Source organism: Triplophysa dalaica, chromosome 5 (genome assembly GCF_015846415.1).
Source record: "Triplophysa dalaica isolate WHDGS20190420 chromosome 5, ASM1584641v1, whole genome shotgun sequence".
Lineage (NCBI taxonomy): Eukaryota > Metazoa > Chordata > Actinopteri > Cypriniformes > Nemacheilidae > Triplophysa > Triplophysa dalaica.
This window is the reverse complement of record NC_079546.1, coordinates 18975866-19002467: the sequence shown is the minus strand read 5'-3', so window position 1 is coordinate 19002467 and position 26602 is coordinate 18975866. Positions and strand designations below refer to the sequence as shown.

The 26602-nt window shown below is 44.3% G+C and overlaps 16 non-coding genes across 16 annotated transcripts; 13 read left to right on the top strand and 3 right to left on the bottom strand.

Moving 5' to 3' along the window:
- Positions 1-2751: 2751 nt before the first annotated feature.
- On the top strand, positions 2752-2824 carry trnaf-gaa (transfer RNA phenylalanine (anticodon GAA)). The gene has a single exon. It is a non-coding gene; the product is annotated as a tRNA-Phe (tRNA).
- Positions 2825-4155: 1331 nt separating this feature from the next.
- On the top strand, positions 4156-4229 carry trnai-aau (transfer RNA isoleucine (anticodon AAU)). Its single transcript has one exon. It is a non-coding gene; the product is annotated as a tRNA-Ile (tRNA).
- A 163-nt stretch (positions 4230-4392) lies between these two features.
- Positions 4393-4464, top strand: trnaq-cug (transfer RNA glutamine (anticodon CUG)). The gene has a single exon. It is a non-coding gene; the product is annotated as a tRNA-Gln (tRNA).
- Positions 4465-13130: 8666 nt separating this feature from the next.
- trnaq-cug (transfer RNA glutamine (anticodon CUG)) lies at positions 13131-13202 on the top strand. The gene has a single exon. It is a non-coding gene; the product is annotated as a tRNA-Gln (tRNA).
- Positions 13203-13433: 231 nt separating this feature from the next.
- On the top strand, positions 13434-13505 carry trnap-ugg (transfer RNA proline (anticodon UGG)). The gene has a single exon. It is a non-coding gene; the product is annotated as a tRNA-Pro (tRNA).
- A 235-nt stretch (positions 13506-13740) lies between these two features.
- On the top strand, positions 13741-13813 carry trnaf-gaa (transfer RNA phenylalanine (anticodon GAA)). The gene has a single exon. It is a non-coding gene; the product is annotated as a tRNA-Phe (tRNA).
- Positions 13814-14842: 1029 nt separating this feature from the next.
- trnar-acg (transfer RNA arginine (anticodon ACG)) lies at positions 14843-14915 on the top strand. Its single transcript has one exon. It is a non-coding gene; the product is annotated as a tRNA-Arg (tRNA).
- An 82-nt stretch (positions 14916-14997) lies between these two features.
- trnay-gua (transfer RNA tyrosine (anticodon GUA)) lies at positions 14998-15084 on the top strand. Its single transcript is given in 2 exon segments — positions 14998-15034; positions 15049-15084. It is a non-coding gene; the product is annotated as a tRNA-Tyr (tRNA).
- A 251-nt stretch (positions 15085-15335) lies between these two features.
- Positions 15336-15409, bottom strand: trnam-cau (transfer RNA methionine (anticodon CAU)). The gene has a single exon. It is a non-coding gene; the product is annotated as a tRNA-Met (tRNA).
- Positions 15410-16702: 1293 nt separating this feature from the next.
- trnas-uga (transfer RNA serine (anticodon UGA)) lies at positions 16703-16784 on the top strand. The gene has a single exon. It is a non-coding gene; the product is annotated as a tRNA-Ser (tRNA).
- Positions 16785-17700: 916 nt separating this feature from the next.
- trnah-gug (transfer RNA histidin (anticodon GUG)) lies at positions 17701-17772 on the top strand. The gene has a single exon. It is a non-coding gene; the product is annotated as a tRNA-His (tRNA).
- A 90-nt stretch (positions 17773-17862) lies between these two features.
- On the top strand, positions 17863-17944 carry trnas-uga (transfer RNA serine (anticodon UGA)). The gene has a single exon. It is a non-coding gene; the product is annotated as a tRNA-Ser (tRNA).
- A 1033-nt stretch (positions 17945-18977) lies between these two features.
- trnal-aag (transfer RNA leucine (anticodon AAG)) lies at positions 18978-19059 on the top strand. The gene has a single exon. It is a non-coding gene; the product is annotated as a tRNA-Leu (tRNA).
- A 2672-nt stretch (positions 19060-21731) lies between these two features.
- trnas-uga (transfer RNA serine (anticodon UGA)) lies at positions 21732-21813 on the bottom strand. Its single transcript has one exon. It is a non-coding gene; the product is annotated as a tRNA-Ser (tRNA).
- An 84-nt stretch (positions 21814-21897) lies between these two features.
- On the bottom strand, positions 21898-21969 carry trnah-gug (transfer RNA histidin (anticodon GUG)). The gene has a single exon. It is a non-coding gene; the product is annotated as a tRNA-His (tRNA).
- Positions 21970-25502: 3533 nt separating this feature from the next.
- On the top strand, positions 25503-25574 carry trnae-uuc (transfer RNA glutamic acid (anticodon UUC)). The gene has a single exon. It is a non-coding gene; the product is annotated as a tRNA-Glu (tRNA).
- The last annotated feature ends 1028 nt before the right edge of the window (positions 25575-26602 follow it).

The following is a 26602-nucleotide window of genomic DNA, read 5'->3' as shown; positions in this document are numbered from 1 at the left end:
CTTTCGCTTCGAATTTCTAGTCATAATAGCGCAATGTGTATCCAAACCTAGTTTTCGCACACCTGCGATTTATTTGAAAGCGGCCCCGACTGGTGCACAGGGCGAGAACCCTGTCGGTGGTCTTGTTTACTTCGGCAATGAGTTATACAGCCTAAACCAACTGCAGTGTGCCTAAGAGACATGGTCCTTCGTGATGATGTACTTTAAAGCTCATCTTTGTGCTCCAGAAGCATAAAAACGGTGTGTCCATTATTTACCTATGTAGACCCTGTCAAATAAGTTATCTGTGGCATGTACATTACTAACTTATTTAATGGGGACCTCGTAGGTAAATAAAGGACAATGCCTATATGTGTTATTATTCAATGAGTTATTCAGCTCAAACCTACTGTAAAGCACACAGGAGACACTGGGCTTCGTGGTGATGTGCTTTACAGCTCACAGTTGTGCCCCATAGGCCTAAACAAGTTGTGTACATTTTAAACCTACGGGTAATGTGTCAAAAGTGTTATGAGTGGGATGCATTTGACTTATTAGGCCATTAACTGTTAATTACAACGTTATAACACATGTATTAAGCTTAATATCGGTTTGTCCATTATTTACCTATGGAGACCCTGTCAAATAAGTTATCTGTGACATGTACATTACTAACTTATTTAATGGGGACCTCGTAGGTAAACCATGGACAACGCCTATATCTGTTTTACCTGTTAATTACAGCATTATAAGACGTTTATTAAGCTTAATATCGGTGTGTCAGTTTTTTACCTATGGAGACGCTGTCAAATAAGTTATGTGTGGCATGTACATTACTAACTTATTTAATGGGGACCTCGTAGGTAAATAATGGACAATGCCTTTATGTGTTTTTACCTGTTAATTGCAGCATTATAACACATTTATTAAGCTTATTAACAGTGTGTCCATCATTTACCTTTGGGAGTAATGCCAAAAGTGTTATGAGTGGGACTTCCTGTGACCACCAATTATCCAATGGGGCCCTAATAATTAAATAATTAAGTGAATAATGGACAAAGTGTACATTCATAACATAAAAATGGTGTGTACATTAGACACCTACGGGGGAATCGTCAAATAAGTTACGACAGGGACTTCCTGTAACTCATCAAAACACCGGGAGTGACAGTCATAACTTATTTTACAGTTGCCTCGTAAGCTATGATTAGACAATACTTTAAATGGCTTATTTTAAGATTTTTAACAAATTTCGTATGACAAAAGATATGCATTCTGGAAGCACCCCATCAAGATATATTACACAATTCAGGCTGTTAAAAAGCTTATTTTGCATACAAGTGGACTTTTGAAAGAATTATTTTTCTGCCCAGCTTTTTATTGCTATTTATGCTTTATTTTTGTGCAAATGCTTTGGGCTTCGAATGCTAGTCCGTCGCATCATTAAGCAACACATATTCAAAGGCCATAACCCTCGCAGTAGGGCAAGTGCTTGAAATAAAATCACAAAAAATATTCCCCAAAAAATTACGTCTCAAATGGTCCCTAAAACGGGCAATTTAGCAAATAACGTGGCCGTACGCACTCGGTGCGCTAGAAAATGAATAAGGGGGCTGTGACTAGACATAGAATTTGAATTGGGGTCATTCGAACCTCCAGGGTCAGTTCTGGGGTCATCTATGAGCCTATGAGCACACCAGAGCACACCCAATTAGTACAACGGGAGGAACAGAGATGTATGAAAAATAATGAAAAATATTTAACTTTGCTCCTCGACCTAGCTCCCTCAGTATGTTGTCGTGGGCCACGTGACGCAACTTTCTGTTAGGTTTCGGGCACCTGGGGCCTGCGTGGGCTGTATGGGAGCCTCTGACACGCGCAACCTATCCCGTTCATTTTCATAGGCTCATGATGGACACTGCCGCAGAAGGTCCGATTGGCCCATTTTTCACGTAAGGTGGCCCGTGAAAGGCACCCGGGTCAGGTCTTGAAGATCCGTGCCCCTCCGACCTATTTGACCGCTCGGTTTGACCACCAGAAAAGACACCGACAGCCTATAAATAGACTACTAATGTATGCGCTAGAATACAGGGGTCAAAAGGTCACAGGGCCTCGATGTTCGTCAAGGTATACAGTGGGGGTCCCATGAACCTTGACAGCGAAATCTACTGAACATACAAACAAAGTGTGACAATTGAAATTATCGGAGAAAGACGCGCATTGCTTTGGCTCAATGAAACGGGGCACACGGGGAAAATGCTTTTCCAAAGCGCCATTAAATCACAATCGCTGCACACCACTCGCTGCACACCACTCGCTGCACACCACTCGCTGCACACCACTCGCTGCACACCACTCGCTGCACACCACTCGCTGCACACCACTCGCTGCACACCACTCGCTGCACACCACTCGCTGCACACCACTCGCTGCACACCACTCGCTGCACACCACTCGCTGCACACCACTCGGATCGTTGGTCTAGGGGCATGATTCTCGCTTTGGGTGCGAGAGGTCCCGGGTTAAATCCCGGAAGAGCCCTGCTTTAAGCGTTCCTCGTATTGTGAGGACACTCAAGGTGGCACTATGGCAATCCAGATCATGAAAGCAGGAGACCCATGGCCGGTCTCCTGCTAATAACGCCAAGGTCGCGGGTTCGATCCCCGTACTAGCCAAAGGCTTTTCTCTGGCATTCTTTTCCATTATTCAGGGCTTCAACGCCAGGGGTCGTCCGCGGACTACGATTCGCAAGTCAAGAAACCTACAAACGTGGCCGAAATAGCTCAGTTGGGAGAGCGTTAGACTGAAGATCCAAAGGTCCCTGGTTCGATCCCGGGTTTCGGCATGCGGCCCTCTGTCCACTCTAGTTATAGTGGAGCTCTTGCATTCACAAGACCGTGCACTCTTTTCTTCGGAATCTGGCATGTCGAAAACAGCTTCACATTGGGTTTCATGGTGTAATGGTTAGCACTCTGGACTCTGAATCCAGCGAGTTCAAATCTCGGTGAGACCTCTCATTGAAAGTCTACACCTTTTCGAGGGGGTCATGCCAGGGATTGTTACAGCCCCGCTCTTTGACCATTGTACTAAAACGTTTGAGCTGTCAGGCAAACACAAGTGAATTTCATGTTTACGTGCAGGAAAAGTGTTGTACATGTGAACGAGGAACCACATAGAAGGCGGAGGGTCTTTGTAATGATAACGTAAGACAATGGTAGGTTAACAACTAGGTTTCAGTAAACCTCAAGTTAAAGTAGCATTTGCTGCTTTCACACTGACAACAGGCCAACGGTACACAATGAGCCAAAGGTCAATACAACCAAGGCAAAGCGGAAAATAAATATAACAATTTGCCCATTTCTGAAACGTTAATGTGATTGCACACACACACGTACTATAAAGAGAAGATTAGGGGAGAGAGATTTTTCATGCTTAGCCTTATTTTGACAATTGCCCAACAGTAATGGAGGATAACCCTTTTCAAGAAACTACAAGAAAAGGGCAAGGAAACGATCCACCTCACATATCCACACTGGTTTATTGAAAATGCAAGTTACACAGCAAAAAAAAAACTTGTGGAATCTTAAGTGACAACTTGATTGTCTCTGATCGTGAAATGTCCTGCATTACGTTGCTCTGGGTAAAAGCAATGCGCACACCATATGGGAGATTCTTGTCATTTGTGTCCAGGTGCCATAGCGAGGAGAGACAAGGGGCACTAACGGCTTTTTGTGACTGAATATATGAACAGTATTCAACACGAAGACCTTTTTCTGCAAAGGTGAGCCTCGACAGGTAGCATAGGGAGGGCTAAGTCGCACGAAGGAAGCTCCAAAAGCCTCTAATATGGAGAATAAGACCGTCATTACCTCTACCTCTCGAATGCCAAGCGAGCGCTCTATCCTTTGAGCAAATTCCCATGCATTATCGGAAAAAGACGCGCATTTCTTTGGCTCAATGAAACGGGGCACACGGGAAAATGGTTTTCCAAAGCGCCTTGAAATCACAATCGCTGCACACAACTCGGCACGTTGGTCTAGGTGCATGATTCTCGCTTTGGGTGCGAGAGGTCCGGGGTTCAAATCCCGGACGAGCCCTGCCTTAAGCCTTCCTCGTATTGTCAGGACACTCAAGGTGGCACTATGGCAATCCAGATCATGAAAGCGGGAGACCCATGGCCGGATAGCTCAGTTGGCTAGAGCGTGGTGCTAATAACGCCAAGGTCGTGGGTTCGATCCCCGTACTGGCCAAAGGCTTTTCTCTGGCATTCTGTTCCATAATTCAGGGCTTCAGCGCCAGGGGTCGTCCGCGGACTACGATTCGCAAGTCAAGAAACCTACAAACGTGGCCGAAATAGCTCAGTTGGGAGAGCTTTTCTTCGGAATCTGGCATGTCGAAAACAGCTACACATTGGGTTTCATGGTGTAATGGTTAGCACTCTGGACTCTGAATCCAGCGATCCGAGTTCAAATCTCGGTGAGACCTCTCATTGAAAGTCTTTTCGAGGGGGTCATGTAAGGGAAGTTAGGTAAACGGTGGACAAAACCCCATTCATATTGATTGCCATTGGACGACTAGGGGTGCGAAGGGATCGTATGCCTCATTTGTACGCCCAATTAGCGCACTTTGCGATGGCAAGTGGCACTTTTTCCCTTATCGTAGTTTAGGGTCCATTTTCCGTCAAAGGCATCGTGCGGACACCACAAGGGGTGGTAAAGTACTGCGAAATGTACCATTATGCCGCGAAACGCCTAAACATCCCCCTAACTGCCTAATCTTCATCACTGCGTCCAAAAGGTGCCTTCTGCGTCCCCTAACAGCCTAACTCTACAGCAGTCTTCCTCACCGTCCATTGCGCACCTAGAGTTGGTAGTTTGACACCCCTTGCTGCCTATTGATGGCGCTTGGCCGCAAAACGCCTAAACATCCCCCTAACTGCCTAATCTTCATCATTATGTCCAAAAGGTGCCTTTCGCGTCCCCTAACCAACTAACTCTACCACAGTCTTCCTCTCGTCCGTTGAGCACCTAGAGTTGGCAGTTTGACGCCCCTTGCTGCCTATTGATGGCGCAACACCGCGAAAGTGCCGAAACGCGCCCTCGTGGGGTATCTGACAAAAAGTCGTCGGATATGCACGCCGACCGCGCCAGGCGTGCGCGGGCACTCAGAGGTCCAAGCGAGCTATAAAGATGTACGAAAAATAATGAAAAATATGTAACTTCGCGTCTCGACCTAGCTCCCTGGGTATGTCGTCGAGAGCCACGTGGCGCAACTTTCTGTTAGGTTTCAGGCTCCTGGGGCCTGCGTGGGCCGTACGGTAGCCTCTTACCGTAACCTATCTCATTCATTTTCATAGGCTCATGATGGACACTGCCGCAGAATGGTCCGATTGGCCTAATTTTCACGTATGTGGACCGTCACAGGCCCCCGGGTCGGGTCTTGGAGTTCCGCGGCCCTCCGACCTATTTGACCGCTCGGTTTTCCAGAAAAGACACCGACAGCCTACAAATAGGCTACTAATGTACGCTCAAGAATACAGGGGTCAAAAGGTCACAGGGCCTCGATGTCCGTCAAGGTATACGATGGGGGTCCCAAGAACCTTGACAGCGAGTGTGGTCATTCTAGGTCACTTCTAGGTGCCATTTTCGTGAAAAACGATTCAACCTCACTCTGGTTCATTTTGCCGATGAAAGAGCCTCTTTGTGTCTTTCAGTCAAAGAAGCTTGATTGAGAGATTTATGTGAATCACACTGAAAAAGGTTTGCTTTGGCTCTAGAAAGCCCCTCTTTTGGTATGTGAAACAGGGGCCTACAGACTACCAGAACATAATTTTGGGGGCCTCTAGAGACCCCTTGGGCCCTACGGGGGCCGCTGACACTCGTAACCTATCCCATTCATTTTCATAGGCTCATGATGGACACTGCCGCAGAATGGTCCGATTGGCCTAATTTTCACGTATGTGGACCGTCACAGGCCCCCGGGTCGGGTCTTGGAGTTCCGCGGCCCTCCGACCTATTTGACCGCTCGGTTTGCCAGAAAAGACACCGACAGCCTGCAAATAGGCTACTAATGTACGCTCAAGAATACAGGGGTCAAAAGGTCACAGGGCCTCGATGTCCGTCAAGGTATACGATGGGGGTCCCAAGAACCTTGACAGCGAGTGTGGTCTTTCTAGGTCACTTCTAGGTGCCATTTTTGTGAAAAAAAGATTCAACCTCACTCTGGTTCATTTTGCCAATGAAAGAGCCTCTTTGTGTCTTTTAGTCAAAGAGGCTTGATTTAGAGATTTATGTGAATCACACTGAAAAATGTTTGCTTTGGCTCTAGAAAGCCCCTCTTTTGGTATTTGAAACAGGGGCCTACAGACTACCAGAACATAACTTTGGGGGCCTCTAGAGACCCCTTGGGCCCTACTGGGGCCGCTGACACTCATAACCTATCCCATTCATTTTCATAGGCTCATGATGGACACTGCCGCAGAATGGTCCGATTGGCCTAATTTTCACGTATGTGGCCGTCACAGGCCCCCGGGTCGGGTCTTGGAGTTCCGCGCCCCTCCGACCTATTTGACCGCTCTGTTTGCCATAAAAGACACCGACAGCCAAAAATAGACTACTAATGTACGCTCAAGAATACAGGGGTCAAAAGGTCACAGGGCCTGGATATGCGAAAAGTTTGACCGCCAGGGGCTCCCCTATCGGGATCTCGAGTTCCTTGTCTCTAGACACTTCCCGAGACCCATATCTTCCTGGAATTATTTGCCAATCCCTTAGCCTAACCCCTTATCCATAGAGAACAATGGGAGGAAGAGAGATGTATGAAAAGGAAGAAAAAATATTTAATAGCATGTCACCAACTAGCCCTTTAGGTATGTCGTCGAGGGCTACTAGACGCAACTTTCTGCTAAGTGTTGGACTCCTGGGGCCTGCGCGGGCCGTACGGGAGCCTCTAACACGCACAACCTATTCTGTTGTCCTCATAGGTGGCTATCGTACGATGACCCCAGAACTGACCCTGGAGGTTCAAATGACCCCAATTCAAATTCTATAACTAGTCCTGGCCCCCTCATTTTTCCTAGCATACGGAGTGCGTACGGCCACGTTAATTGCTATATTGCTCGTTTTGGGTTCCATGTGAGACGTTAATTTTTTGGGAATATTTTTTTTTTTTTTTTTTTTCGAGCTCTTTCCCTACTGTGAGGGCTATGGGCTTTGAATATGTGTTGCTTACTGATGTGAAGGACTAGTATTCGAAGCCCCAAAGCTTTTGCACAAAATTAAAGCATAATTATGCATTAAAAGCTGTGCAGAGATGTAATTATATTAAAAGTCCACTTGTATGCAAAATAAGCATTTTAACAGCCTGAATTGTGTAATATATCTTTTTGGGGTGCTTCTAGAATGCATATCTGTGAGATAGTCACACAAAAACTGTTCAAAGTCTTAAAATGAAACATTTTCAGGCCCACAGCCCATAGAGATCGACGAGAGGAAATGGCATGCATGAAAAATAAGGAAAAATATTTAACTTTGCGTCATGACCTAGCCCCCTCGGTATATCGTTGAGGGCCTCGTGCCGCAACTTTATGTTAGGTTTCGGGCTCCTGGGGCCTGCGCGGGCCGTACAGAAGCCTCTGACACGCGTAACTTATTCTGGTGTGCTCATAGGTGGCTATCGTACGATGACCCAGTTAATTATTTATGAATATTTTTTGTGATTTTTTTTCGAGCACTTGCCCTACTGTGAGGGCTATGGGCTTTGAATATGTGTTGCTTAATGATGTGGAGGACTAGCATTCGAAGCCCCAAAGCTTTTGCACAAAATTAAAGCATAAATATGAATAAAAAGCTGGGCAGAGACATAATTCTATCAATAGTTCACTTGTATGCAAAAAAAGCATTTTAACAGACTGAATTGTGTAATATATCTTTATGGGTTGTTTCTAGAATGCATATCTGTTAGATTGTCATATGAAATTTGTTAAAAATCTTAAAATAAGCCATTTAAAGTATTGTCCAATGACAGCTTACGAGGCCACTGTCAAATAAGTTATGACTGTCACTTCCGGTGTTTTGATGAGTCACAGGAAGTCCCAGTCATAACTTATTTGACGGTGCCACCGTAGGTGTCTCATGTACACACCATTTCTATGTTATGAATGTACACTTTGTCCATTATTTACCTATGAGGTCCCCATTAAATAAGTTACAAATGTACATGCCACAGATAACTTATTTGACAGGGTCTCCATAGGTAAATAATGGACAAACCGATATTAAGCTTAATAAAGGTGTTATAACGCTGTAATTAACAGGTGTGGCCAAATAAGTCAAATGCATCCCACCCATAACACTTTTGACACATTACCCGTAAGTTTGAAATGTACACACCTTGTTTAGGCTTATGGGGCACAACTGTGAGCTGTAAAGCACATCACCACAAAGCCCAGTGTCTCTTTTGTGCTTTACAGTTGGTTTGAGTTTAATAAGTCATTGAATATTAACACAACTAGGCATTGTCCATGGTTTACCTACGAGGTCCCCATTAAATAAGTTACAAATGTACATGCCACAGACAACTTATTTCACAGGGTCTCCATAGGCAAATAATGGACAAACCGATATTAAGCTTAATAAAGGTGTTATAACGCTGTAATTAACAGGTGTGGCCAAATAAGTCAAATGCATCCCACCCATAACACTTTTGACACATTACCCGTAAGTTTGAAATGTACACACATTGTTTAGGCTTATGGGGCACAACTGTGAGCTGTAAAACACATCACCACGAAGCCCAGTGTATCTTTTGTGCTTTACAGTTGGTTTGAGTTTAATAAGTCATTGAATATTAACACAACTAGGCATTGTCCATGGTTTACCTACGAGGTCCCCATTAAATAAGTTACAAATGTACATGCCACAGACAACTTATTTGACAGGGTCTCCATAGGTAAATAATGGACAAACCGATATTAAGCTTCATAAACGTCTTATAACACTGTAATTAACAGGTAAAACAGATACAGGCATTGTCCATGGTGTACCTACGAGGTCCCCATTAAATAAGTTACAAATGTACATGCCACAGATAACTTATTTGACTCGGTCTCCATAGGTAAATAATGGACAAACCGATATTAAGCTTAATAAACATCTTATAACACTGTAATTAACAGGTAAAACAGGTATAGGCATTGTCCATGGTTTTCCTACGAGGTCCCCATTAAATAAGTTACAAATGTACATGCCACAGATAACTTATTTGACAGGGTCTCCATAGGTAAATAATGGACAAACCGATATTAAGCTTAATAAAGGTGTTATAACGCTGTAATTAACAGGTGTGGCCAAATAAGTCAAATGCATCCCACTCATAACACTTTTGACACATTACCCGTAAGTTTGAAATGTACACACCTTGTTTAGGCTTATGGGGCACAACTGTGAGCTGCAAAACACATCACCACGAAGCCCAGTGTCTCTTTTGTGCTTTACAGTTGGTTTGAGTTTAATAAGTCATTGAATATTAACACAACTAGGCATTGTCCATTATTTACCTACGAGGTCCCCACTAAATAAGTTACAAATGTACATGCCACAGACAACTTATTTGACAGGGTCTCCATAGGTAAATAATGGACAAACCGATATTAAGCTTAATAAAGTTGTTATAACGCTGTAATTAACAGGTAAAAACACATAGGCATTGTCCATGGTTTACCTACGTGGTCCCCATTAAATAAGTTAGTAATGTACATGACACAGATAACTTATTTGACAGGGTCTCCATAGGTAAATTATGGACAAACCGATATTAAGCTTAATAAACGTCTTATAACACTGTAATTAACAGGTAAAACAGATATAGGCATTGTCCATGGTTCACCTACGAGGTCCCCATTAAATAAGTTACAAATGTACATGCCACAGATAACTTATTTGACAGGGTCTCCATAGGTAAATAATGGACAAACCGATGTTAAGCTTAATAAAGGTTCTACAATGCTGTAATTAACAGGTAATGGCCAAATAAGACAAATGCATCCCTCTCATAACACTTTTGACACATTACCCGTAGGTTTCAAATGTACACACCTTGTTTAGGCTTATGGGGCACAACTGTGAGCTGTAAAGCACATCACCACGAAGCCCAGTGTCTCCTGTGTGCTTTACAGTTGGTTTGAGTTTAATAAGTCATTGAATATTAACACAACTAGGCATTGTCCATTATTTACCTACGAGGTCCCCATTAAATAAGTTACAAATGTACATGCCACAGACAACTTATTTGACAGGCTCTCCATAGGTAAATAATGGACAAACCGATATTAAGCTTAATAAACGTCTTATAACACTGTAATTAACAGGTAAAACAGATATAGGCATTGTCCATGGTTTACCTACGAGGTCCCCATTAAATAAGTTACAAATGTACATGCCACAGACAACTTATTTGACAGGCTCTCCATAGGTAAATAATGGACAAACCGATATTAAGCTTAATAAACGTCTTATAACACTGTAATTAACAGGTAAAACAGATAAAGGCATTGTCCATGGTTTACCTACGAGGTCCCCATTAAATAAGTTACAAATGTACATGCCACAGACAACTTATTTGACAGGGTCTCCATAGGTAAATAATGGACAAACCGATATTAAGCTTCATAAACATCTTATAACACTGTAATTAACAGGTAAAACAGATATAGGCATTGTCCTTGGTGTACCTACGAGGTCCCCATTAAATAAGTTACAAATGTACATGCCACAGATAACTTATTTGACTCGGTCTCCATAGGTAAATAATGGACAAACCGATATTAAGCTTAATAAACATCTGATAACACTGTAATTAACAGGTAAAACAGGTATAGGCATTGTCCATGGTTTACCTACGAGGTCCCCATTAAATAAGTTAGTAATGTACATGACACAGATAACTTATTTGACAGGGTCTCCATAGGTAAATAATGGACAAACCGATATTAAGCTTAATAAACGTCTTATAACACTGTAATTAACAGGTAAAACAGATATAGGCATTGTCCATGGTTTACCTACGAGGTCCCCATTAAATAAGTTACAAATGTACATGCCACAGATAACTTATTTGACAGGGTCTCCATAGGTAAATAATGGACAAACCGATATTAAACTTAATAAAGGTTCTACAATGCTTTAATTAACAGGTAATGGCCAAATAAGACAAATGCATCCCACTCATAACACTTTTGACACATTACCCGTAGGTTTTAAATGTACACACCTTGTTTAGGCTTATGGGGCACAACTGTGAGCTGTAAAGCACATCACCACGAAGCCCAGTGTCTCCTGTGTGCTTTACAGGTGTTTTGAGCTGAATAACTCATTGAATAATAACACGTATAGGCATTGTCCATTATTTACCTACGAGGTCCCCATTAAATAAGTTAGGAATGTACATGCCACACATAACTTATTTGACAGGGTCTCCATAGGTAAATAATGGACACAACGTTTTTATGCTTCTGGAGCACAAAGATGAGCTTTAAAGTACATCATCACGAAGAACCATGTCTCTATGGCACTCTGCAGCTGGTTTAGGCTGTATAGCTCATTGCCGAAGTAGACAAGACCACTGGACTGGGTTCTCGCCCTGTGCACCAGTCGGGGCCGCTTTCGAATAAATGGCAGGTGTGAGAAAACTAGATTTGGATACACATTTCCCTTTTATGACTCGAAATTCAAAGCGAAGGGCTCTTGGGTGTTTGGGCGTGCGTCGCACCGCAGCTCGGGGCCTATCGGCGCGAATATGGCCAGTCGGCACCGATACGGAGCGGGAGTCGGCGGCCGGCAACGAGAACGCCACGTCTCGGGTTCTTTGGGGCTTCGGGGGGCGTCCGGGGCGTCGGATGGGTCCTCCGATGCGTTTAGGCTGCAAGGGGGATGCATAGGCATTTTGTGGACGGAGGCGTGTCCATTGGGATGCCCCGCCCAAAATAGGTGGCAAGGGGGATGGGTAGGTGATTCGTGTACGCCGGGTGCGGAGCCGGGCCCTAGGCGTCAAGGGGACGTTTAGGCTTCATTCTGACTGCCCACTCGCCACCTAATCGACGCGCGCGAAATAGGTTACACGCGTACGTGCAGTCGCCCTCTGGTTGCTTCGCCTCGTATTGCCCCTAACCTTGTTTCCGTGGGGCGCTTTTCGGGCATTTTTCACGTGGTCCCCGGGCGTGGGCGCGCCGAGACACTGCGGATAGCATTCGGGCAACTTCCCCTTCGTTTCGGGACCGCCGCGCGAACTGGGAAAAATCTGGGGGCTCTGGCGCGCAGCGTCCATTTGGTGCCATCCATTTCGCGTCATTTAAGTTACCCAATACATCTGATGGCCTAAGGCATGCCAGGGATTGTTACAGCCCCGGTCTTTGACCTTTGTACTAAAACGTTTAAGCTGTCAGGCAAACACAAGTGAATTTCATGTTTACGTGCAGGAAAAGTGTTGTACATGTGGAACGAGGAACCACATAGAAGGCGGAGGGTCTTTGTAATGATAACGTAAGACAATGGTAGGTTAACAACTAGGTTTTCAGTAAACCTCAAGTTAAAGTAGCATTTGCTGCTTTCACACTGACAACAGGCCAACGGTACACAATGAGCCAAAGGTCAATACAACCAAGGCAAAGCAGAAAATAAATATAACAATTTGCCCATTTCTGAAACGTTAATGTGATTGCACACACACACGTACTATAAAGAGAAGATTAGGGGAGAGAGATTTTTCATGCTTAGCCTTATTTTGACAATTGCCCAACAGTAATGGAGGATAACCCTTTTCAAGTAACTACAAGAAAAGGGCAAGGAAACAATCCACCTCACAAATCCACACTGGTTTATTGAAAATGCAAGTTACACAGCAAAAAAAACTTGTGGAATCTTAAGTGACAACTTGATTGTCTCTGATCGTGAAATGTCCTGCATTACGTTGCTCTGGGTAAAAGCAATGCGCACACCATATTAGAGCGTTAGACTGAAGATCGAAAGGCCCCTGGTTCGATCCCGGGTTTTGGCATGCGTCCCTCTTTCCACTCTAGTTATAGTGGAGCTCTTGCATTCACAAGACCGTGCACTCTTTTCTTCGGAATCTGGCATGTCGACAACAGCTTCACATTGGGTTTCATGGTGTAATGGTTAGCACTCTGGACTCTGAATCCAGCGATCCGAGTTCAAATCTCGGTGAGACCTCTCATTGAAAGTCTACACCTTTTCGAGGGGGTCATGCCAGGGATTGTTACAGCCCCGCTCTTTGACCTTTGTACTAAAACGTTTAAGCTGTCAGGCAAACACAAGTGAATTTCATCTGTTTCCCATGCATTATCGGAAAAAGACACGCATTGCTTTGGCTCAATGAAACGGGGCACACGGGGAAAATGCTTTTCCAAAGCGCCTTGAAATCACAATCGCTGCACACCACTCGGCTCGTTGGTCTAGGGGCATGATTCTCGCTTTGGGTGCGAGAGGTCCCGGGTTCAGATCCCGGACGAGCCCTGCTTTAAGCGTTCCTCGTATTGCGAGTACACTCAAGGTGGCACTATGGCAATCCAGATGATGAAAGCTGGAGACCCATGGCCGGTTAGCTCAGTTAGCTCAGTTAGCTAGAGCGTGGTTCGATCCCCGTACTGGCCAAAGGCTTTTCTCTGGCATTCTGTTCCATAATTCAGGTCTTCAGCGCCAGGGGTCGTCCGCGGACTACGATTCGCAAGTCAAGAAACCTACAAACGTGTCCGAAATAGCTCAGTTGGGAGAGCGTTAGACTGAAGATCTAAGGGTCCCTGGTTCGATCCCGGGTTTCGGCATGCGTCCCTCTTTCCACTCTAGTTATAGTGGAGCTCTTGCATTTCAGTATGCAATGTTTTATAAAAATAAAACAACAAACACAAAATACAAAACACAAAACTTTTCATTAAATCTGATTCATCAATTTCATATGAGTTGTTAAAGCGCAATTAGTGCATCGCATGAGGAGCAGGACTTAGTTTAAATGACTGTAGGGTTCACTTTTTTATGAAACAGGTAAAGGGACGGAAACTCCTTGGGATAATGAGGCCATACACATAGCCCTTACCATAAATCAGGGCTGTTCAATTAAAGCGGTCAATGTTCTTTTTTTGAAGTAAAATCTACTGAACATACAAACAAAGTGTAACAATTTAAATGGATTCATCGCGAGCAAATTACTGACATAGCTACTAAAAATGCATCCGTTCCCTGCCATTTATACCAGAACAGATTCTAAATTATCTTCCCAATTAAAACAGTGTTCATTAGGAAATGCTCTTAACAGGCTGATCATTAATGCAATTGGTTTAAAATATATAATTCTTGCAAAAAATAGAAACAAGAACTCATGGTTTATGAATAAGCATCAAATCGAAGAGTGAAGTGTCGAAAAGTGAGGAGGAAAGGTCCCCTCTATCTGGGAATCGCGCTCCTTGCGGTACGTTATTTCTAAATGGCCTGTGTGCCATTGAACGGCTGCACTTAAGGGTCCATTCCGAAAGTGGTGTGTGCACGATTGCTGAGAGGCCGAACGCCCACACTGTCAGGATGGCCGAGCAGTCTAAGGCGCTGCGTTCAGGTCGTCATGGGTTCGAATCCCACTTCTGACATTGCTTTGCATGTCACACTGGAGACTCCAGGCTCGGTTTTACATGGAAACGGCCGTTCGCTAATTTAAGTCAGACAGTGTAGGGGTTCCAATCCACATCTGCTTTGAAGTTGCAAGTAATCTTGATTACCAGGCACAGGTTTGTTGCAGAGAGCGTGGGTTCTTTCAGCCCCTTTGCCTGTTCTCGATCTGCGTTCTTCCTGTGTGCCCTCAAAGAGGGCCAGTGGCGCAATGGATAACGCGTCTGACTACGGATCAGAAGATTCTAGGTTCGACTCCTTGCTGGTTCGTTGCTCCTCATCTCCTTTTCGTGCCACGAGGGCTTCCGCTGACAAGGCCCAAAAATAGCTCAGAGGATAGACGGTATCCGGGCCTTCGATAGCTCAGTTGGTAGAGCGGAGGACTGTAGGCATCTCACTGGTCATCCTTAGGTCGCTGGTTCGAATCCGGCTCGAAGGAAGCTTCTCTTTAAGCCTTGGAGACCTTCAAAGGTTATTGTTTTTTCAAAGTCCCACGAAAACAGCCAGCGGGTGTCCAAAAGCGCAGTCCCTGACCGAGAATCGAACCCGGGCCGCAGCGGTAAGAGCGCCGAATCCTAGCCACTAGACCACCAGGGAGCACCCGCTCGTGAACGTTCCTACGCGGGAGCCGGAAAGATGTGTCGCCTTAATAGAGCCAGTCTGTCAGTTCAAAAGAATTTCCCACCACGCTTCCCCGTGTGAGGCTCGAACTCACGACCTTCAGATTATGAGACTGACGCGCTGCCAAACTGCGCCAACGAGGCGTACCACGGCATGTTTAAGTAAACAGCAAAGGTTAAAAGTGAAAAGACTAGGCCTTTTGTTCATATAACAGGGAAGCTGTCCATTTGGTTTCGGCCAAACATTTGTTTTGGAAGGGAACTGCACATATAAACAGGCTGCGGGGAGTTCTAAGAATGGATATTCTTGCTTGTGACCATGCTTGTGATGCAATCTGAGAAAACATAGGAAATCGCTGTCCGCTAAATTCTTTTGCAGCGTCCGCCGGACGCAGTGGAGCAACTCTGGTCTGACCGTTTTCAGTGACAGAATAGCCTGACATTTCAGTATGCAATGTTTTATAAAAATAAAAGTAACAACAACCACAAAATACAAAACACAAAACTTTTCATTAAATCTGATTCATCAATTTCATATGAGTTGTTAAAGCGCAATTAATGCATCGCATGAGGAGCAGGACTTAGTTTAAATGACTGTAGGGTTCACTTTTTAATGAAACAGGTAAAGGGACGGAAACTCCTTGGGATAATGAAGCCATACACATAGCCCTTACATAAATCAGGGCTGTTCAATTAAAGCGGTCAATGTTCTTTTTTTGAAGTAAAATCTACTGAACATACAAACAAAGTGTAACAATTTAAATGGATTCATCGCGAGCAAATTACTGACAAAGCTACTAAAAATGCATCCGTTCCCTGCCATTTATAACACATTTAAGTGAGCGATCTAAGGCACTGGATGAAAGCTCCAGTCACTTCAGAGGCGTGGGTTCAAATCCCACCGCTGCCAGCTGAGGTGTAAAACGATTAGTTTGCCCTCGGCCGAGCTTTGAGGTCGACTTTTAAATCACATCTCACTTTCTTGCACCTGCAGACCATCTGAGCCAAATTGACCGGTACAGATGTGCTCGATGGGTTGTCGATGCAACTAGGTATACAACAATGTAGTAAACATTTAATGTAAAACAATGTGTACATACTTTATAGCCTCTTAAGTGATTTTACAAATGTTTTCTTGGCAGGAACCTTTAAGGAAAGCACGGCCAGATAAAAGACCAAAGATGAGCTGTCAGGGCAGTTTTTAAAGCACGTCTGACTTTCAGCTCCCAGAGCCCGTTACCCGGTTCAAGTGTACTTGATGAACTGCAATCAACAGATGGCATCGCCTCCAGATATAGGACTGAACACCCCTGCATCAGAAAGGTGCACCCCGGTTCGAATCCGGGTTACGGCAGTCCTTATTGAAGTCCTGCCTTTCCCTTTTTGACATCGTCCTCTTTGCAGCACGACCGAAACCCAGAGGCCCTGGAACCTGTTGTAGTCGTGGCCGAGCGGTTAAGGCGATGGACTTGAAATCCATTGGGGTCTCCCCGCGCAGGTTCAAACCCTGCCGACTGCGGCTGCTTGAGAGAGAGAAGAAGATCAAGCCTTTATAGACTACCACGTTTTTCTTTAAGAGCGACTCTGCAACAGATCAACGTGTTGTTGATATAACACAAATTGACAGGTACAGGACTGCTCGATGGGTCGTCGATGCAACTAGGTATATAACAATGTAGTAAAACAATGTGTACATACTTTATAGCCTTTTATGTGGTTTTACAAATGTTTAAGAGCGACTCTGCAACAGATGGCACGAGTTGTTGATATAACACAAATTGACTGGTACAGGAGTGCTCTCTGGGTTGTCGATGCAAATAGGTATACAACAACGAGTAAACATTTAATGTAAAACAATGTGTACATACTTTATAGCCTTTAATGTGATTTTATAAATGTTTTTTTTTGCATGGACCTTTAAGCCAGATAAAAGACCAAAGATTAGCAGTGTTTAAAACACGTCTGACTTTCAGCTCCCAGAGCCCGTTACCCGGTTCAAGGGTACCTGATGAACTGCAATCAACAGATGGCATCGTCTCCAGATATAGAACTGAACACCCCTGCATCAGAAAGGTGCATTGAACCCTAGGCCGACAGAACCCTGTAAGCTCTTGATTGTCTGCGAAATATCGGTCGGTAGAGCATCACACTTTTAATCTGAGGGTCCAGGGTTCAAGTCCCTGTTTGGGCGATGTGTTTCCACTCTGTTAGTAACCTTTACCTTGTGAGCTCTTATGGGCCCTCTCTCTGTTTATATAAATTAAATAAACAGTTTGCTCGTGCTTTGTAGGTCTGCAGATTGGCTTTGAGCAGGGACTTCATCGAGCACATGCGTAAGGAATTCCGTGAGACCTCAGCAAAAGCTGCCAATCTTCTCCCTGCAGATCTAGTCACTCAGTCGTGGTAGCGCAACTTTGCCTGAGGCATGTTGGCTAGCCGTGATCGTATAGTGGTTAGTACTCTGCGTTGTGGTCGCAGCATCCCCGGTTCGAATCCGGGTCACGGCAGGGCACCACGTCTTATTGAAGTCCTGCCTTTCCCTTTTTGACATCGTCCTCTTTGCAGCACGACCCAAACCAGAGGCCCTGGAACCTGTTGTAGTCGTGGCCGAGTGGTTAAGGCGATGGACTTGAAATCCATTGGGGTCTCCCCGCGCAGGTTCAAACCCTGCCGACTACGGCTGCTTGAGTGAGAGAAGAAGATCAAGCCTTTATAGACTACCACGTTTTTCTTTAAGAGCGACTCTGCAACAGATCAACGTGTTGTTGATATAACACAAATTGACAGGTACAGGAGTGCTCGATGGGTCGTCGATGCAATTAGGTAAATAACAATGTAGTAAACACTTAATGTAAATCAATGTGTACATACTTTATAGCCTTTTATATGATTTTACAAATGTTTAAGAGCACCTCTGCAACAGAGGGCACGTGTTGTTGATATAACCATAAGTGACCGGCACAGGAGTGCTCGATGGGTTGTCGATGCAACTAGGTATACAACAACGAGTAAACATTTAATGTAAAACAATGTGTACATACTTTATAGCCATTAATGTGATTTTATTAATGTTTTCTTTGCATGGACCTTTAAGGAAAGCAGGGCCAGATAAAAGACCAAAGATGAGCTGTCAGTGCAGTTTTTAAAACATGTCTGACTTTCAGCTCCCAGAGCCCGTTACCCCGGTTCAAGTGTACTTGATGAACTGCAATCAACAGATGGCATCGCCTCCAGACATAGGACTGAACACCCCTGCATCAGAAAGGTGCACTCATTCAATGCACTACATTCAATGTAAAACAATGTGTACATACTTTACAGCTGTTTATGTGATTTTCCGAGGGTCCAGGGTTCAAGTCCCTGTTCGGGCAATGAGTTTCCCCTTTGTAAGTCCCCTTTACCTTGTGAGCTCTTTTGGCCCCGCCCTCTGTTGATAAAAATACAAAGGGGAACAGCAAACTGTTTATTTTAAGACACCATTACCTTGTGAGCTCTTCTAGCTCTTCTGATAAAAGACCAAAGATGAGCTGTTAGGTCAATTTTAAAGCAGGTCTGACTTTCTCTTGCCTGCCAACTCCCAGAGCCACGTTTCCCGGTTCAGGTGTACTTGATGAACTGCAAGTCAGCATGCTCTTGACTGCCTGCCAAAAGTCACAGCGTGCCTACTGTAAAACACAATGGTGGAAAGTGGAGGCAGAACGTACCATTTTGTGGTAGCGTGGCCGAGCGGTCTAAGGTGCTGGATTAAGGCTCCAGTCTCTTCGGAGGCGTGGGTTCAAATCCCACCGCTGCCAGCGGAGGTGTAATACGGCCAGTTTGTCCTCGGGCTGAGCTTTGACGTCAGCTTTTAAATCGCATCTCACTTTCATGCACCTGCAGACCATCTTAGCCAAATTGACCGGTAAATGTGTGCTTGATGACTTGTCGTTGCAACTAGGTATATAACAATGTAGTAAACATTCAATGTAAAACAATGTGTACATACTTTACAGCCATTTATGTGATTTTCTGAGGGTCCAGGGTTCAAGTCCCAGTTCGGGTGATGAGTTTCCACTTTGTAAGTCAGCTCACAAGGTAATGGTATAACAATGTATAACAATGTGTACATACTTTACAGCTGTTTATGTGATTTTCTGAGGGTTCAAGGGTCCAGAGCTCACAAGGTAATGGTGACTTACAAAGGGGAAACTCATCGCCCGAACAGGGACTTGAACCCTGGACCCTCAGAAAATCACATAAACGGCTGTAAAGTATGAAGTATGAGCATGATGACTTGCAGTTCATCAAATACACCTTAACCGGGAAACGTGGCTTTGGGAGTTGGCAGGCAAGAGAAAGTCAGACCTGCTTTAAAATTGCCCTAACAGCTCATCTTTGGTCTTTTATCAGAAGAGCTAGAAGAGCTCATAAGGTAATGGTGACTTACAAAGGGGAACAGCAAACTGTTTATTTTATTTTTATCAACAGAGGGCGGGGCCAAAAGAGCTCACAAGATAAAGGGGACTTACAAAGGGGAAACTCATCGCCCGAACGGGGACTTGAACCCTGGACCCTCAGAAAATCACATTGTTATTTACCTAGTTGCATCGAAAACCCATCGAGAACTCCTGGGGCCCGTTTCAATAAGGAAGTTCAACCAACACCGAGTTAAAATCTGAACTCTGAGTTGATTTACTCAGAGAATCGCTACTCTGAGTTTTCAGTTTCAGAACAGCTGATTTGAGTTAGTTCAATCAACCCTGAGTAAGTTCACTCTAGGTTACGCGCGTTCAGCATGGCGATGAAAAGCCATTATCAATTGAGTGAAGATAGCACGATTCACCATGGCAACGGCACGTGACAAAAAGCGCTCTGTTCATTTCTCGCCAATCGAATTGAAGGTACTGTTACAAGCGTAAGGTGAATATTAAGAAAAAAAGAGCAACACAGCCGCAGCAGCAAAAGAAAGAGAGTTGGTATGGGAGAAAAGTGCTTCACTTGTTAATGCGCCAGTTTATATGTCAATCACTTTTATATTTATTTTGTTGAAACTGTGAAAATGCGAATTATATTTAACTCTCTCGCTCTCATGTAGGTGCTATCCTTTTGCAATAAAAAGATCTTGGCAGCAGCTGAATATGAAATATACGACGGCGTCGTAAAAAAAAAAAAACATTTCGAGAATAAAGTCGAAATGTTACGAGAATAAAGTCGAAATATAAAGTCAAAATGTTACGAGAATAAAGTCGAAATATAAAGTCAAAATGTTACGAGAATAAAGTCGAAATTTTACGAGAAAAAGTCGAAATATAAGGTCGAAATGTTACGAGAATAAAGTCGAAATATAAGGTCGAAATGTTACGAGAATAAAGTCGAAATGTTACGAGAATAAAGTCGTAATATTTTGATAAAAATAACAGAATTTCTAGAAACAATGGATGTGGAGGATTTGGTTAAATCCTACTTTAGATTATGATTTAGCAATAAGGAAATTCTTTGTATTTTGGCGCATCATCACGGAGTTATAATTAGTAAAAGGACACTGCAGCCGTTATGTAGGAAACTGAATTTATTCAGAAGAAAAAATCTGACATGAACTACGAATTAACTCACTGATTCAGATGACGTGCTCAAACATAACTTCAACTCTTAAACTACAACCTTCACGAAAATAAAATACGTATTACGACGAGTTTATTCTCGTAACATTTCGACTTTAATCTCGTAACATTTCGACTTTAATCTCGTAATCTTGAATTTATTTTATTTTCAACGTGCCACTAAAACGCCGTCGTAGAAATACAATAACATCATTTATTCAGGAAACTTTAAAGAAATAAAATGGTCTTGCTAGTAAGATGCCTGATTGGGAAATGTTAAATATACTTCTTAAACTGGCCTTAAAAGTTAAGATAAAACGTCCAAACGGGGCCTCACAATTCTCTCCCGACATAAATATAATTCTCTGCGAATTAATGCAGCTTCCTCTTCTATGGGTTCCTAAATAAACGGACATGCCATTTTAAGTTCTGTGTGACTAAATTGAGCGCGATTAGGAACACGAATCAATAAACAAATGACGTATGTAATTTCAACACCGCTCGCTTTCACTTCGAAAAGGGGGAGGAGATTGTAACAAACCCTAGGTTTGCGGAATAAAACCTGCTCCCGACCAGGTTAGGTTCACGGAGTAGGTTACTCTGGTTACTCACTCGGAGTATAAAATACCTCGATTTCTGAAATGGGCTTGACTTACTCCGTGGTCGCGGGTTTGACATACCTCGCGTTCTGAAACCAAAAACCCTGAGTATTCCGTTTTCTGGGGTTGACTTACTCTGAGTTTGCACTTACCCTGCTTTCTGAAACGGGCCCCTGTACCGGTCAATTTGTGTTATATCAACAACACGTGCCATCTGTTGCAGTGTCGCTCTTAAAGAAAAACGTGGTAGTCTATAAAGGCTTGATCTTCATCTCTCTCTCAAGCAGCCGTAGTCGGCAGGGTTTGAACCTGCGCAGGGAGACCCCAATGGATTTCAAGTCCATCGCCTTAACCACTCGGCCATGACTACAACAGGTTCCATGCCCTCTGGGTTTCGGTCGTTCAGCTGCAGAGGACGATGTCAAAAAGGGAAAGGCAGGACTTCAATAAGGACTGCCATAACCCGGATTCGAACCGGGGTTACTGCGACCACAACGCAGAGTACTAACCACTATACGATCACGGCTAGCCAACATGCCTGCGGCAAAGTGACTGAGTGACTACATCTGCAGGGAGAAGATTGGCAGCGGGTTGAGTTGCAGCGACCTGTTGAGTACAACAGGTACACTGGCAGCGATTGCAGGTTCATCCCTCATCAAACACACCTTAACCAGCTAATATGGCTCTGGAGGTAAGAGAAAAACTAGACTCACAACGATCCAAGCGGAGCAGAGACCCACTGGCAGCGGTGGGATTTGAACCCACGCCTCCAAAGAGACTGGCGCCTAAATCCAGCGCCTTAGACCGCTCGTCCACTCTACCTCAAAAATGCACGTTGTGCCGCCGGTTTCCACCATTGTGTTTTACAGTAGGCCCGCTGCGACATTTCGCAGACAGTCAAGACCTTACAGGGTTCTGTCGTCTTAGGGTTCAGTGCACCTTTCTGATGCAGGGGTGTTCAGTCCTATATCTGGAGGCGATGCCATCTGTTGATTGCAGTTCATCAAGTACGTTTGAACCGGGTAACGGGCTCTGGGAGCTGAAAGTCAGACGTGTTTTAAACACTGCCCTGAAAGCTCATCTTTGGTCTTTTATCTGCCCGTGCTTTCCTTAAAGGTCCCTGCAAAGAAAACATTTATAAAATCACATTAGAGGCTATAAAGTATGTACACATTGTTTTACATTAAATGTTTACTACATTGTTGTATACCTAATTGCATCGACAACCCATTGAGCACTCCTGTGCCGGTCACTTATGGTTATATCAACAACACGTGCCCTCTGTTGCAGAGGTGCTCTTAAACATTTGTAAAATCATATAAAAGGCTATAAAGTATGTACACATTGATTTACATTAAGTGTTTACTACATTGTTATTTACCTAATTGCATCGACAACCCATCGAGCACTCCTGTACCGGTCAATTATGGTTATATCAACAACAGGTGCCATCTGTTGCAGAGGTGCTCTTAAACATTTGTAAAATCATATAAAAGGCTATAAAGTATGTACACATTGATTTACATTAAGTGTTTACTACATTGTTATTTACCTAATTGCATCGACAACCCATCGAGCACTCCTGTACCGGTCAATTTGTGTTATATCAACAACACGTGCCATCTGTTGCAGAGTCGCTCTTAAAGAAAAAACGTGGTAGTCTATAAAGGCTTGATCTTCATCTCTCTCTCAAGCAGCCATAGTCGGCAGGGTTTGAACCTGCGCGGGGAGACCCCAATGGATTTCAAGATACCCCACCAAACAGCACATTCGGGAGCACTGCAGAACAAAGATTCCTGGTCCTCAAGAACTTCTCAAAAGGATTGAGGGGGTCATGCAGCACTTCCATTTGGCAGCTGATCCAAATGGTGTTCACCTCTACAAACCCTCTATGTTGAAGACATGGCGCATTCAGCGTGTCCATATTTTGAGGGGATGTCTTAGTGATCCTGAAGTAGCAGGTGAGATCCTGTATAGGCATGGTGGGACACTGCAGCTTAATCACGTCCAGGGTGAGGGAGCTAAAGTTATGTCTGGTTGCCAATAAGAGGCACATCACAGCAGGAGGGCTACCACTTCCACCAGGCTCAGTGGGTCACCGGCACACGTGTTTCCTCTGAGTTGTTTCAAGCCTAGGGGATGATGGGAGTGGCGCCTGGTGGACCTGAAATCACCAGGTGTTCGGCTTCCTGGTGTATTTGATCCATCCCTGATCGCAGATCTCAATACTGCATCTGAAAGGGTGTTCGGAATGCCCAAGTATCCTGCCCTTCTAGTGTCCAGCAAGGATTCTGGGGAGAGGTTTGGGCTAGACTATGTGGAGCCTGGATGTCGCCCTGTTGTGCTAGATTGGGAAAAGCACAAGAGCAAAACTGATCTGCCTTTAGATCTTCCCGAGCAAAGCAGACCGTCCACTGCCAGGGCTGGATACCTTTCATCTGACCTTGATCCACAGCCAGAGTCAGGTAACGCTTTTTTAAAAGAACATATAGGACGTTATCATACACTTAATGTCTTTAAAGTGACTCTATTAATGCTGTTTTGTTCCTCTAGGTTCCATTACCACTTTGCCTGCCCCCTTGCTGTCCTCATGCCATGGTGCTCATGTGGATCTTCAGCCTAAGCCAGGTAAACATTTTACATATGTACAGTGTCATGCTTAAAATGCCCTTTTTCTTTACACATAAAAGCAAATACTTGCTAAAAATACACCTTGATGAAAAAAGTATTTCTGCTGCTGCTGTTGTAGAATCTGCTGATACGCTGCCTGTGTCATTGTTTCACCGTAACTGCACAGAGCCTCAGTCAGAGCCAGGTGAATATTAAAAAAATTAACAAATTAATTTAACAAATGGTATAAGAGCCAAAATATTGATTGCCTCATTTTCTGTGCTATAGGAACAAAACATGTACCGCCTCTGCCTATGGTGTCCTCACCTCCAAGCGCTCGTACTGGACCTGTGAAGACTGGTGGAAGGGTGTTTGTGCTAGACCACAAACGGTGGACAACGGCAATGAAGGAGGCAATTGACAACCTGCTTACTGAACATCATGGGAAGAAGGATATGCTCAAACTTGTGGATTTGGAGTATGCAGCAATGGTCCATAACTCCAGTACTGATCCCAACAGCATGCTCCATCCTACTACAAAACTGCACATAGCTCAGTATGTCAAGCACTTGGCCAAATTGCTAAACACCAGTTCTTCGTTAAATACTTCTTCTGAAAAACTACTTCAGACACAGCGACTGTGGCACTCTCTGACAGAGGGGAGCGAGACTACTAGTGTGCCAGTGGTTAAAATTTATCCTGCAGTTGTAAACCCACCAGCACTTGCTCTGACCACACCACTTTCACACGCAACCATTGAGAGGATCGTTGAGGGCATTATGGAGAAGCATCAACAGCAACAACAACAACAACAACAACCAGAACAAAAAAAGAAACAGATGAAGACTTGTGCTGCCTGCAGACAGCCCAAGTCTCGCTATGAAAGTGATGGTTCCTCCATCCATTTTTTTTCCAGCAAGGACCTGTTAGGTACTTCTACTGTTCCACCAAGGTTTTTAAGGCTTATAGTGGTGAAGGGCTGACAAATCCCATAATGCCTTTTAAAGATGTTATGGAAACAGAGTTCTTCCAGAGGGAACTGGATGACACAAAAAAAAGGGATGGAAGAGAAGGGACAGCAAAAACGAAAAATTCCTGAATCTCCGCATGTAGGTCGCCTGTGTCGGTTTTGTAAAATGGCAAAACCACCGTGAGTTTAATGTAATTTTGGACGGCTCCGCTCACAGCAGGCCTTCATTATTGTGCCAAGAACCAGAGCGTTTAAGAATCTGCCTCTGTCGGATTGCTTCTGAACATCGTTGTCTCCTAGCTGTTTTGGGACTCTTGGTTTCACCACGTTTGTTGCAAGTTTATTGTCAGCACCTGCTCAGATAGGTAGAAAATCTTCTGCGATGCACTTCAAATGTGTGATTGTTATTTCGCTTCCTCTGTGCTGGGAAACAGTTGAAGTGCACGTCGGCTCCAGGTCGGAAGAAGACAGCTAAGGCGTCCCATATGGTCTAGCGGTTAGGATTCCTGGTTTTCACCCAGGCGGCCCGGGTTCAACTCCCGGTATGGGAATTAGCATTTTCTCAGTTGGTTATTTTCAAATGAAAAAGCTGCTGTTTCACGGTGAGGCTCTGACGAGTCAGCTGTGTAGGAGGTCAAACAAATAGTCACTTATCTCGTATATCAGCCTTTCTTGGCACCTTCTACATTTTAACTCCTTTGCACAATCCAAATTCAAGTGAGCAAACAGTATTTACCTTGTATTATATGGTGCGTCCTGAGGTCTCAGGCAACAAGTGCTGGACACAAAGTGCTGCGTTCTGGTTGCCGACAACTGAAAAGTACAGAAGGTACATCTGGGACAATTTTTACGAGATGTCTTTACACTATCTTGACGTTTTTAACCACACCTCTACATGGAGAAAACCTTAAACATCCAAAAGAGCTAAAGTGGTCAGTCATGTGGGTACAAAAAGCTCCCTTTGGTTCTAAAACGTAATCTCGGTGAACGACTTCCTAGCAGCAATTAGTGTGCGACATCAGCCTCACGGTGTTGTTAACAAGCCGTCCACGCAGAAAGAAATCTTGACCCCGACGTGATTTGAACACGCAACTTTCTGATCTGGAGTCAGACGGCCTACCGTTGCGCCACAAGGCCTCTAGCTGGGCAGTCGCCAATGATGGCGCCACAGAGACGGACAGTTGCACGAAAGCCATCAGGAGACGGCGGCAGAAAGAGACGTCAAATTTGTTGTTCTCGGACAGAGCAACGGTTTGACTAGGAAAGAAACAGCAGAGGTTTGCAAAGTCATAACAACGAACGTCGCCGCACGAAAATATAGCGTCCGTCTTCCGAGAGCCGCCTTTGCAGCATAACGGTTAAGCCGTCAAGTGTTCAGTATTTTCCAAGAAGCTGCCTGACTGTTCTGTCACTAAGCCTGGGAACCGAGGCCTAGGTGAAAGACACCAAGATCAAAAGTCATTTGCACGTCCAACGTGGGGCTCGAGCACACGACGCTGAATCTTATCCTCTACCGACCCTGACATTAAGAGTCTCATGTTCTACTGACAGAGCATGCCTGGCATACCTTGCTGCACAT